This window comes from Meriones unguiculatus, chromosome 1 (assembly GCF_030254825.1).
Source record: "Meriones unguiculatus strain TT.TT164.6M chromosome 1, Bangor_MerUng_6.1, whole genome shotgun sequence".
Lineage (NCBI taxonomy): Eukaryota > Metazoa > Chordata > Mammalia > Rodentia > Muridae > Meriones > Meriones unguiculatus.
The window spans coordinates 198,404,703-198,417,471 of NC_083349.1; the positions used below are offsets into that span (position 1 = coordinate 198,404,703).

Consider the following 12,769-nt stretch of genomic DNA (forward strand, 5'->3'; position numbering starts at 1 on the left):
CCCTGACGACGGGCCCACTCTGGCAGGTTGTTCTCACTTCTTGGTAGTTGTTATCTGGGTTGCTTCTAAATGAAGTGTGGCTGCCTCAGAGCCTTCTCCTGCTGAGTTGTTTTCGAGGGCAGGTGCTTGATGGAGTTGCCAGAACAAACTGACCACAGAAGAGAGCCTGTACCAGAGTGTCCTGTGATTATTTAGCTAGAAACTAACTACTAACTAGTCCTTGGAATTAGTGACCATGGAGACAGTATTTATCAATTTATGCATACATTCTATTGATTTCCCAATAAGGAATTAACTTATGTGTATTTTCCTTTCCCTTGTATTTTGATTGCCCTTTATCTCAAGTTTTTATTGACAGTTCCATTGTGGATATTCTTTTTGACAGTGACACTACAGTCTCATAATACTGTCTTTTTGTATATACACAAACTTTACCTTTCTATGAGTAGCTAAGATAAATTTCCTTCTGGGGCCAGCCTGTTGGAGTCCAAGAAACTGTACAATATGCCAGCAATTTTTATTATTTTGATTTGAGTTTCTAAGGAGTCTCTTCTCTGTTTTGGGGGGTAAGAACCCTGCACCTGTGACTTCAGATGAAGTGAGAACAATCTTTAAGTGCTTCTTAACCATTAGAATTTCCTCTGTTGAGAATTAAGTTTAGTTCTGAACCCTACTTTTAATTAGGTTATTGTGTTTGCTTTCCTCACCTCTTTATATATTTTGGATATTAGCCCTCTGTCAGATGTAGGGTTGGTGAAGACCTTGTCCCATTCTGTACACTGCTATTTTGTCCTATTGACAGTGTTCTTTGCCTTACAGAAGCTTTTCACTTTCATAAAGTCTCATTTATTAATTGTTAATCTTAGAGCCTTGGATGTTGGGTTTGCTTGTTTGTCTGTTTGTTTGTTTTCAGGAATCAGTCTCTTGTACCAATAAGTTCAAGGTTGATTTCTACTTTCTGTACTATTACGCTTGTTGTATCCTGTTTCAGGTAGAGGTCTTTGATCCACTTGGAGTTGAGCTTTGTGCAGGATTATAAATATTGATCTATTGCCATTTTTCTATGTGTATTCATGCAGTTACACCAGCATTATTTGTTGAATATATTTTCTTCATTCCATTGTGTGGTTTTTGTTCTTTGTCAAAATCAACTGTTTATAGTTGTGTGGGTTTATTTCTGGGTCTTTGGTTCAATTCTGGTGATCAACTAGTCTGTTTCTGTGCCTTTACTATGAAGTTTTTATTACTATTACTCTGCAGTACAGCTTAAAATAAGGAATGGGGATACCTCCAGAAATTCTTTTATTGTACAGGATTATTTTAGTTATCCTGTTTAACATTTCTTTCATATGAGGATGAGAATTTCTCTTTCAAGATCTATAAAGAACTGTGTTGAAATTTTGATGGGATTTACATTGAATCTGTAGATTGCTTTTGGTAAATTGGCCATTTTTACTATGTTAATTCTACAAATCCATGACCATGGGAGATCTTTCCATCTGATATCTTTTTCAGCTTCTTTCTACAAAGACTTGAAGTTCTTGTCACACAACATTTTCACTTGCTTGGTTAGAGTCACACCAAATATATTACATTATTTGTGGCTCTTTTGAAAGATTTTATTTCCTTAAATTCTTTCATAGCCCATTTGTCAGTTTGTGTACAGGAGAGCTACTGATTTTTTGAGACAATTTTGTATCCAGCCAATCTGCTGAAGATATTTATCAGATCTAGAAGTTCTCTGGTAGAATTTTGGGTGGCCACTGTAATTTACAATGATATCATAATTGAATACAGATATTTTAATTTCTTACTTTCCTTTTTGTATCCCCTTGAACACCATTATTCATCTTCTTGCTCTGGATAGGACTTCAAGTACTATATTGAATAGATACGGATAGAGTGGGCAGCATTGCCTTGCTCCTGATTTAAGCAGAATTGTTTTGAGTTCCACTCCATTTAATTTAATGTTGGCTATTGGCTTGCTGTGTATTGCCTTTGTTAGGTTTAGGTATTTGCCTTATATCCCTGATCTCTTCAAGTCTTTAACATGAAAGGATGCTGGAATTTAGCAAAGGCCTTTTCAGCAACTAAGGAGATGATAATGTGTTTTTTCTTTCTTTCAGTGTGTATATATGGTGGATTACATTAATGTTTTTTGTATGTTAAACCATCTCTGCATCTCTGGGGTAAAGCATATTTGGTTGACATATATGGTATTTACATATGTTCTTGGATTTAGTTTTCGAGTATTTTCTGAAAATTTTTTGATTAATCTTCATAAGAGAAATTGTTCTGAAATTCTCTCTTTGTTGGGTCATTGTGTGGTTTAGGTATCACAGTGACTGTGGCCTCCTAGAATGAGATTGGAAATGTTCCTTCTGTTTCAATTTTGTAGAATATTTTAGGGACTATTGATATGAGCTCTTCTGTGAAAGTCTGGTCTGATCTAATTCCACACTAAAACCGTCTGGCTCTGAGCTTTTTTGGGTGGGAGACTTTTAATGACTGCTTCTATTTACTTGGGGGTTATAAGACTATAACTTATTGTTCGCCTTAACTGGATTTAACTTTGGTAGGCTTTGTCAATTTTGTAGAATACAGGTTTTTGAAGTAAGGCCTAATGATCTTTTGGATTTCCTCCATGTCTGTTGTTACATCCCTGTGTACATTTATGATTTTATTAATTTGCATACTCTTCTCCTACCTTTTAGTTAGTTTGGCTAAGGGTTTTTCCATTTTGTTGATTTTCTGAAAGAACCAACTCTGGGTTTAGTTGATTCTTTATGTTGTTTTCTTTGTTTCTAACTCAGTGATTTCCAACTTTAGTCTGATTATTTCCTGCCATCTACAGTTCTTGAGCGTGTTTGCGTCTTTTGTTCTTGAGATTTCAGGAGCACTTTTAAATTGTAGTATGAGATCTCTCCAATTTCTACTTGAAGACACTTAGTGCTATGGATTTTTCTTTTAGCACTGCTTTTATTATGTCCCATTAGTCTGGCTATGCTATGCCTTCAATGTCATTGAATTTTAGAAAGTCTTTAATTTCATTCATGAACGTAGTATTAATTTGAATTGTTCTGATCACTAAGGATAATGAGCCAATTTTGTAAATGTAATGGGTGCTTTTTCTGCATGTTCACCTATATGCCTGCCAGAAAAGGGAACCAGATCCCTATATAGATACTTGTGAGCAACTCTGACCTTACTGGGAAGAGAACAGTGGACCTCTGCAAGAGCATCCAGTGCTCTCAACCACTGCGCTATCCATTTCACCAGCCCATGGATAATGAACAATTTTACAAATATTTCTAAGCCATTTTCGTTTCTTCTCTTGAGACCTCTCTGTTCAGAGCAACACCTCATTATTTAATACTTCTGTGATATCCCAGAGCCATGTAGTTTCTAACTATATTCTAAATACTTACATTTACATTCAGAGTGGAGATGTCACCCCTTATCAAAGAAGATTGTTTTGCAAAAGACAGAAGAGAACGTAGAAAGCCTGTAGGAATACTGTCAAAATACAAGGATTAGATGACCTTGGGGTGCCCTGTCTTGATTGGTAGCTCTACAACACAACACTTATTACTGAAGTCTCAGCGAGCACTGTGGAAGAGAGGTCTGAAATACTGTAAAAGCCAGAAGACTAGAACGAATACTGCAGAGTATGTCATGAGGCTGCATCCATGAAATCTCAACAATATGGTTGTCTAAGCAAGACCTGCATAATGAGAACACCAATTGAAATGCCAACACTGTTGGGGGACATTTGACGAGGCTCACGCCAAATGAAGAGCTACAGTTTTCCAATGACTGTTGAGAGAGGGTGGATCAGGACTCTCTATGGATAAAGCCTCTGAGAGCTATCAATCCTAAGTGAAGAACCTTAAAAACATGTACATACAAGCAGCCCTAACCAGACTCAACTGGTTACATATGAAACTAATGTGTAATATGTGTGTAAACGTACGTATATCACAGTAAAAATTATAAGAGGTCATGAATTTCATAAAGAATAAGGGAATGGGAAAGACAGGAGGGCCAGAGGCAGAGAAGTGGAGATGATGTAAGTATATTACCAGGATTTCCTTGGCAGACACTCTACCCCAATTCAAATTTGAAAACATAATGTTCTCTTTAGTTTACAGTGGTTGCAGATGACCTTAACTTGGGTGATGTAAGGAAACACTCACCCCAGATTGAGAAGACTCCAACAGAGCAAAGGAGTATAGTCAGGGACAGACTTTTGAAAATATTTTATTTAGATTCATTACAGTAATATGGGTGACCAGACCCAGAAAGACAAATGCATGTTCCCTCTCATCTTTGACTTTTAGTTCCAAATCCTCAGATCAAATGGAGGCCATCACAGAAAACCACTCCTAGATACAATGCAAAGATAAACAGACAGTGGGGAGCCTGGCACCTATGGCTACATCCATATCACAGCTCCTGTGTTATGGCTCAGGGAACATTTCAGAAGAGGGGGAAAAGAGATTTTAAGACCGAGAATACCAGTAAGTCTGCTGTAAAATAATCCTCCCTAAAAATGGTTATACAATAAGACTGGAACAATTTCCATATCAATACAGACATTAACAAAGAAGGGCAAAAGTCCCACGGATATCACTCCTATACAAAGAATTACATGCAACTAATGATAGCTGGAAGAAGGATAATCAGCATCTCTGAGTGTTTCATTATTATTATTGTTGTTATTTAAATAATTACCTGAAATCTTTAAACACAATACAATGAAAGTGCTTAGATCTTTCAAAAAAAAAAAACTAGTGTTCTTAAAAACACAACACTCCATAAAAACATGAACCAAGGTCCAAATGCTATTTAAATTTTTTGATTAGAAGTATTTTAATAGCAAAAAGTCAAGATAAGATATTGTTGAAACTATTTAGAAGTTCATTTTCCCACAGTGTCATAATTTGAGTGGGTAATAAATGTTCAAATTATCAAAATTATGTACATGAAATTATATTCAAGATAAATGCTAAATACCTGAGTTTTAATAGCAAACAGATTGTGTGAATTATGACGAAGGCCCTATCAGGTATTCAAGGTACACATTCTAATCTTTTATGCCATGGAAATACTACTGCCAATCAGTATACTATTTAATCTCATAAGGATGAGAAATTGTGGGTTTCAATTCAGCCACGAGTGCACTTTGAAAACAGGTCATTCTCAATACAGAAAAGGAAGAAGTGAATTGCAAAATAATTTTATTATTCCTCATTAGTAAGAAAGGGCAGATGGTTGAGTAGCAGGTGTTAAAAACTGCATTAATTCCCTCCAACCTTGGAATTTTTGTTTGTGCATAAAAGCCATAAAGAGTGATGGAGTTGTTTAACCAATAAATGAACACAAAGCAGGTTACCAGAAACAGGATGTGGTGAGCAGCTTTGCTTTCAGGAGATGGTTTGGAGGAGAGGCTTAGGCTGTGGAGGTGCTGGGCTCTCTTGTGGTGTCTATAGAGGAAAGTCATCTTGTAGCAGCTGGCACAAGTCATGATGGCCACAAAAAAGAGATCATGACTGAATATGACACTTAAAAATATCCATGAGTTTCTGTACCCAAAGTACTTGTTTTGACAGTAAGCATGCACATATCCAGTGCCAACAGGAGTAAAATTGTTTTGGCTATTACACCTTCAAAGATATATGGATAGATGAGCAGGTTAATGAGCCAGGAGCAAAGTAAAGAAGAAAAAGCCCATGTAGAGAGTTTAGGCTTAAGCCATGCCCACTTAGAATTACTAGGAATAATGGTGATGACTTGAAATACGCTTACAACACAGGTGGTGCAGATTGACATACCCCGTAGGACTCTGGTCATAAACAAAACTACCTTACAACCAATATCATCCAGAAGGTTGGGTACTCCAAAGGATGCCAGGATATCTGGTATTAATGAGAATGTGATGAACAGTATATTAACTATTGTCAGATTCATGAAAACTGAATCTATCAACTTCATAAAATGAAGCTTAAAGAAGTAACAATATAAATATAAAATGAACAGTGATGAGTTCCCTATGACACCAATGCATAACTGTGATATGAGAAAGATCCCCAAGATGGTGTCACTTGGAACCATGATGGATGTTACCGCATGTCAGATTTGTTAGGTTTAGAGTGAAAAATAACTGGACTGTATTATAAAACTATTTTTAAAATGGCAGTTGTGGGAAAATATACTGACTGACAGCACAGAGAGGTGATGAAATATCCAACTCCTTCCTTTTTCATTTTTCCTTCCTTCCTTCCTTTCTCTCCTTTTTGGGTTTTCTTCCTTCCTTTCTTTCCTTTTTGGTTTTTGAGACAAGATTTCCCTGTGTAGCACTGGCTGGAACTCGCTCTGTAAAACAAGCTGTGCTCAGACTTACAGAGATCCACCTATCTCTGCCTCCCAAGTGCTGTGATTAAAGGTGTGCATCACCACTGCCTGGAGAAAAGTTCAATTCCTTTCTGGGTTAGGTCCAGAGACTACAGATTGCAACTGCATTCCAGGAATTCTTGACCATCCTTGAAGATAGAATAAAGTGTTAGAAAGCAGGTTCAATCCACCCAAACAACCTGAATTAGCTTATGTCAGTCAGAAGGATATGTTGACCTATGTGAAAACCAAATTTGCATGTTAGGAGGAATTAAAAGATTATATATTTTATGCAAATGGCTGTTTTGCCTACATGTCTGCGTACTATATGCCTGCCTTGGAATAGAATCCTGGCAGAGCAACCAAGGAAGTTTTATTCACCAGACAGTATTTTTTTTAACCTAGGTGTGAATGTTTTCATGTTTATAACAACATTTGTTTCTATCACAAAGATCCTAACATGTGTGCTTTGTGGGTTTTGCCTGACATACATATCTGTCAGCTTAGTGATAACTAAGTACTTAGACTTGCCATGTGGGACTCTTTGCCTTGCTTCCACTCTACTCATTAACTAGCAGTGCTCTGAGCCATTCCATTCCATTTCCTTTCATTTACTTTGCTGACAGTTGGAATTGAGCTGCCAAAACATAAAGGCAAGGGTGAGACTGCAGATCCCACAGTGTTGACCACATCTTCAATCACATGTGTTTTCTGTGTATTATAATGAGCAAAACAATCAGGCTGATCCTGACCAATAAACCCACTCTAACAAAGACTTATATCTTTTGTTACTGCAACATCTGAATTCTTCTGTACTCCTGTGACAGATGCAGGGTTCTCAGGTCTGCAGTTGCTTAGAGAACACAAAAACATGAAATTTGACCTTCAATTTCACCACATGGTTATGTCACCCATGTTCTGTGTATTTGGGAAGTTTTACTGCATGTTTACTTTAGACTCATTCCCCAACTGAATGAATTATTTCTGTCACCTGAAATTCAAACCTTTATTCTTTGGTGGACATCTATTATGGCTTTCCTAGTATTCCAGTCTGAATTCTCTTTATGCACCATAAATCTCTGCCTTCATAGTCAAAGCATTTTAGTATGAGGGAACAACATTCAAATTACTTAAAGAATTTGACCATACTGAGATATTGTTCTTCCATAATCCCAATTACTCTCCATATCAGCTTCTTAATTTCTGTCTCATCACTTGCCATGTCCACCATAATTATATTCTATATAGTTAAACAACACCCAGCAGCTTCTAAGCTTTGAAAACACATCATCTCCTCTTCCCTGTGCATTACAGCTTCTTTAGACTCACATTTATTTCTTTGGTATCACTCATATTTTCCAAGTTTCAGCCTGATTGATAGATAGCCTTTCTCTTCACTGTTCACCAGAAATTTGATTTTCACTCATCTTTTCTTCTTGCTCTGCATCTACCCTTTGATGCTCCAACTTTTCCTTCTTTTCTCACCCAGCACAATCCTTGAAAATTCCCTCAACTATCCATTTCAGTAGTATTTTTTTCCGGAAAAAAATAAGTACCAGATTGTGATCTGAACAGAAATGGAACAGATTCACATTATGATTAGCACAAGAAGGTGTTATCAATGGACAATAGAATCACAAAAAAAAATATCATGCACTATTTTGACAATCGAAGAAATGAAGTTCGAATACTGATGAGCAGACTTATTGAAAAAAAAATGAAAGAAAAGAGCAACTGACTATCCAGATATAAAATGTGATAAATTTCAAATAAACATTATAATCTTTAACTACATTCATGTGTGAAGTCATCGAGAATGAAGAAAACTTACAATAAAAACTTAAACCGTAACAAAGACACAGATGATTTCCAAAAACAGACCAATGAGTTATCCAGTTGTATGAAATGCATGAGTAACTGAAAATAACAATGACACCTGAAATTCAATCATATTCCCAGTCTACAAAATGCAGTTGACACGCGTGATTTGAAACAGGCTAGTTGAACTTTACTGGGGGCAAAATTGGAATTGTTCCTTTTTTTCTCTGAATGAAACTGTCAGCATGTTGACATATATGAGGAAGAATGAAAACCTCCACATTCTAGGTAAGAGGTAAAAGATTCACCATTTTACACCAATGCAAACACATCAAGTACAATCAAGAGGACAAAAATCCCTTGCACTAGTGATGATTAGCACACAACTAGAACATCCAAATGAACATCAGAAAAATGAGTCTTTACAGCATTGCACACACTATATGAGAATCACCTTACTCATTATGTAGAAGATTCAAAAATTTAAAAAAAAATGTAAGAATTTCTAACACCCAGGAAAATTTCATGTTAAATAAACTAAATTTCCGAAAAGAAACTGTAAGAGAGCATAGGTCTTGCCTGTAAAGAACCACATTTCTGCAACAACACAATGTTTAAATTTGAGAATCAAAATCCATATGATATCATCATATATAATCAAGCTTATAAAATTGTAGGAGACATAATAATCACCTTAACAAAGTCTTATTGCATTTCACCAGGTCAACAGATAAAAGAGAATACAGGAATTAAATAATTGAGCCAGAGAACTGAAACCATCAGTTTAACAAGACTACACACCACATGATGATGCAGAAATTGTTGGACATAAGGCACATGTGAATTAAAAAGTAATCGGGGACATCTAAACAACATCAAAGAAAGGATCATCAATGGTCAAGTTTGCTCTCAGAAAAAATCTTACATCTGTAATGTTGTGTGGTACAGAAACAGAGCAGGGCAAGAAAGATGGCTCTGAGAATACAGTGTTCATCATGCAAGCATCAGAAAGTGAGTGAAGATACAACACACCAATATAGACATTAATGTGGTGGGCTAGGCAGGGTGGTGACAGGTGGATCCCCAAAGCTCACTGACCAGATAGTCTAGCCAGCTGATGTACCCTAGATTGAGTAAAAGATCCTGTCTCAAAAAATTAGGGGCAGTTAGAAAAGGACACATGATAACAGTGTGTATCTTCTACACACACATGAACAATTTAGTACACACTCACATACGTGCATATACCTCACACAAAAGGGAAAAAATTCCCAATTCCAATCATGTTAAAATTAAATGAATATCTTGGCAATCACATAAGGAAAAATTCATTTTACAAATGAATTTTCTAAAGTGTGTTTCCTGTAGAAATGTATGTGCGGAATAGACAGGAGATGTGGGGAAACAATGGCATTATTTTTAAAGGGAAATTTAAAATAAAATCTAAAATGAAGGCGTTGACTCAGTAGAAGTAGAATGCAGCAAGCAGCAGAAATATGCAGTAAAATTCAAGCTCAGGCTACAGCCTGGGAGAGAATACACTAACACTCCTCTGTGAGACTGCACTCTGCTCCAGAAGGAAAGACACAGCACCATGGTAAAATGTATACAGCATCTGAGAAATGGCAAATACTTGTTGAAAGATTACATTATGACTACAGAGGACAATAAGGGGCTTTAAGGGAAATGTGGAAAGTTCTATAAGATGTTAACAGTCCTCAAATGAATTTAGAATTGTAAAAAGTTGCAGATGAACATTATTCTCAGGAGACTGAATCACTGACTAGAGAAGATGCAAAACTATTAACAAAGAAAAATCAGGGCTTGAGATGGCTCAGTGAAAAGAGCACTGGCTGGTGTTCCAGGGAACCTGGGTTGATTCTGATCACCACATGGAGGCTCATAGTTATCTGTAACACCAGTTCCAGGAGATCTGACACCTTCTGCTGGTTTCCTGGAGCACTGTACTCATGTGGTTCACAGACATACATGTAGGCAAACCACTGTAGACATAAAATACATGGATAAAAATGAAAATGTATTCATGGAGGCCAAGAGAACTATTGTACAGAAAAGTAAGAAAGGAGTTTTACTAAATTGGAAGAAAATGGGAAAACAAATAAATCCAAAAAAACAATCCCAATGTGTAAGGTAGAGTAGTGGAAGACAGTGTCAGTGGCATGATAGACAGACCAGGGGAGAAGAGAGAAACATTGAAAAGGTTGCCATACCTCTCTCTCACTTGAGTGTTGAGCTCTGTGGACCCTTCTTCAGGCAGTGTGAATCCCAGAGACGTGAAGCATCACAGGCACAAAGTGTCTTGGAATGGCTGCCTAGCAGGAACCATAACTAAATAAGGGATAGGGTAAGAGGACTCTTCCTCCCAATGGTGTGCACAAGCTTGTCATCCATGGCATCAATGACCTTGTTTACTTTGCATCATTTTGATGCACTCCAAGGAAAACTTCACTCTCCCAGATACAATGTGGATCTCATGGCAATTGATTAAGCCAATTAAATAAGAGTGCAGTCTCTGTGTGACAATGTGCACTTTCCCAAGTTGAACTACATCAGAAAGAAAACTTTACAGTCTGGGTAATCACTATAATTTTTCTTGAAGATGTGGATGTTATCACAGCCATTATCATCTGATGACAGAAATTTCTATTTTTCCCTACTGATTTCTCCAGTGAACCACAGTTCCTTCAAAATTGTATTGTTCTATCTCCAAGTCTTCATGCAATGTCTCTTGCTACTTATTTCTAGTTTTATTATACTATTATCTAATAAGGTACAAGCAATTATACAAGTTCTTTCATATTTCTTTAAAATAATAATAATAACAAGAAGAAGAAGAAGAAGAAGAAGAAGAAGAAGAAGAAGAAGAAGAAGAAGAAGAAGAAGAAGAAGAAGAAGAAGAAGGTGTTGGATCCTCTGGAACTGGAGTTACAGATGGTTGAGGGCCACTGTGTATGTCCTGGGAATCAATCAAACCTGGGTTCCCTGGATGAACAGCCAGTATTCTTAACCATTGTGCCAACTCTCCAGCCTCCTCATCTGTAATTTTATTAATTTAGATCTTCCCTCTCCATCTTTTCATTACTTTGAAAATTAGTTTGTCAACCCTTTTTTTATTGCTCTGAAAGAACTAAATCCTCCTTTCATTAATTCTTCATATTTTTGTAGTATCTAGTTCATTCAGTGTTGACTTTAATTCTTCCTTGCAGTACACTCTAGCTATTCTTTTTTTTCCCTAGAACTTTCAGGTGTGGTTCTAAGTTAGTAGCATGTGATCTCTCCAAATTTTCTTTTCCTTATTCATCTTTTTTTTTGTCAAAATTTATTCATTATATGTCCCGAATGAAGCTTCCTCCCTCAAATACACTCATCCTCCTCCTTCCTCCCATCCCCTTCTCCTAGTCAATTGACAGGGGGAGTTCTCCACCTTTGCCAACTACTCATAGCTTGCTAAGTCTCATCAGGACTGCCTGGATCCTCTTCATCAGTGGTATGGCAAGGCTGCATCCTCAGGAGCTAATGTTCAAAAAGAAGTCAACTGAATTCAAGATAGAGGCAGCCCCTGCTCCCCTCACTCAGAGATACACATGGAGGCTTACCTGCCAATTGGCCAGATCTGAGCAGAGGGTCTAGGCCCCCCAAGCATGGTCCTCCTTGGGTGTATCAGTCTCTGCAGGATCCCCTGAACTCAGATGTTTTCATTTTGTTGGTCTCCTTGTGGAGCTCCTGTTGTCTCCCCTCCTTGCCCCCCACCCCCTGTCCCCAGATGGGAGACTAAGAGAGTGTCCTCTGAAATGATTCACGCAACAGATGATCAAAGCAGATTCTGAGACTTACAGCTAATCTTGGGCAGAGCTCAGGGAGTCTTCAGTAGGAAGAAAGGGGTGTGGATAAAGGGACATGGAGGGGACAGGAGTTCTCTCCAAATTTTTTATGAAGGCGCTTAGTAGTATGAAATTCCTTCATAGAACTACCTTCATTGTATCCCAAAACTTTGGGTATGTTGTGTATTGGTTTTCATTCAATTCTGAAACATTTGAATTTTCCTTTTTGATTTATGTCTTAACTCTGTTTTCATCCAGTTGTTCAGTTAACATTCTTATATTTTGAGACAAGGTTTCTTTATGTAGCTCTGGCTGTCCTGGAACTTGCTAAATAAACCAGGCTGGCCTTAAACTCACAGAGATCATCCTGCTTCCACATCCCGTGTTCTGAAATTAAAGGTGTGGAGCACCATGGATTTTCCCTAACTTCCCTAGCATTGACTAAAAATGCAAGGGTACCTAGATGTTTCTCAGAGCTATCCTGCAAAGCTAAGAATATTTAAGGACGCAAAAGGATATAGAAAATTATAAAAAGGTAAACATACCAGGAAGTCTTAGCAAACATATAGGTCTGTATGCAAAAAACAGGACTAGTATTATGTGGAGGAAAATCAATAGAACTTAAAGCAGGGACAGATAAGTCCATAATTACAGCTCAAGACTTCAATGAATCTTCCACCAACTGACAGAAAACCATCATGAACACAAAGTTTCAG

At 37.2% G+C, this 12,769-nt stretch overlaps 1 pseudogene; it reads right to left on the reverse strand.

Moving 5' to 3' along the window:
- Positions 1 to 5,128: 5,128 nt before the first annotated feature.
- LOC132655118 (vomeronasal type-1 receptor 4-like) lies at positions 5,129 to 6,114 on the reverse strand (annotated as a pseudogene).
- Positions 6,115 to 12,769: the final 6,655 nt, after the last annotated feature.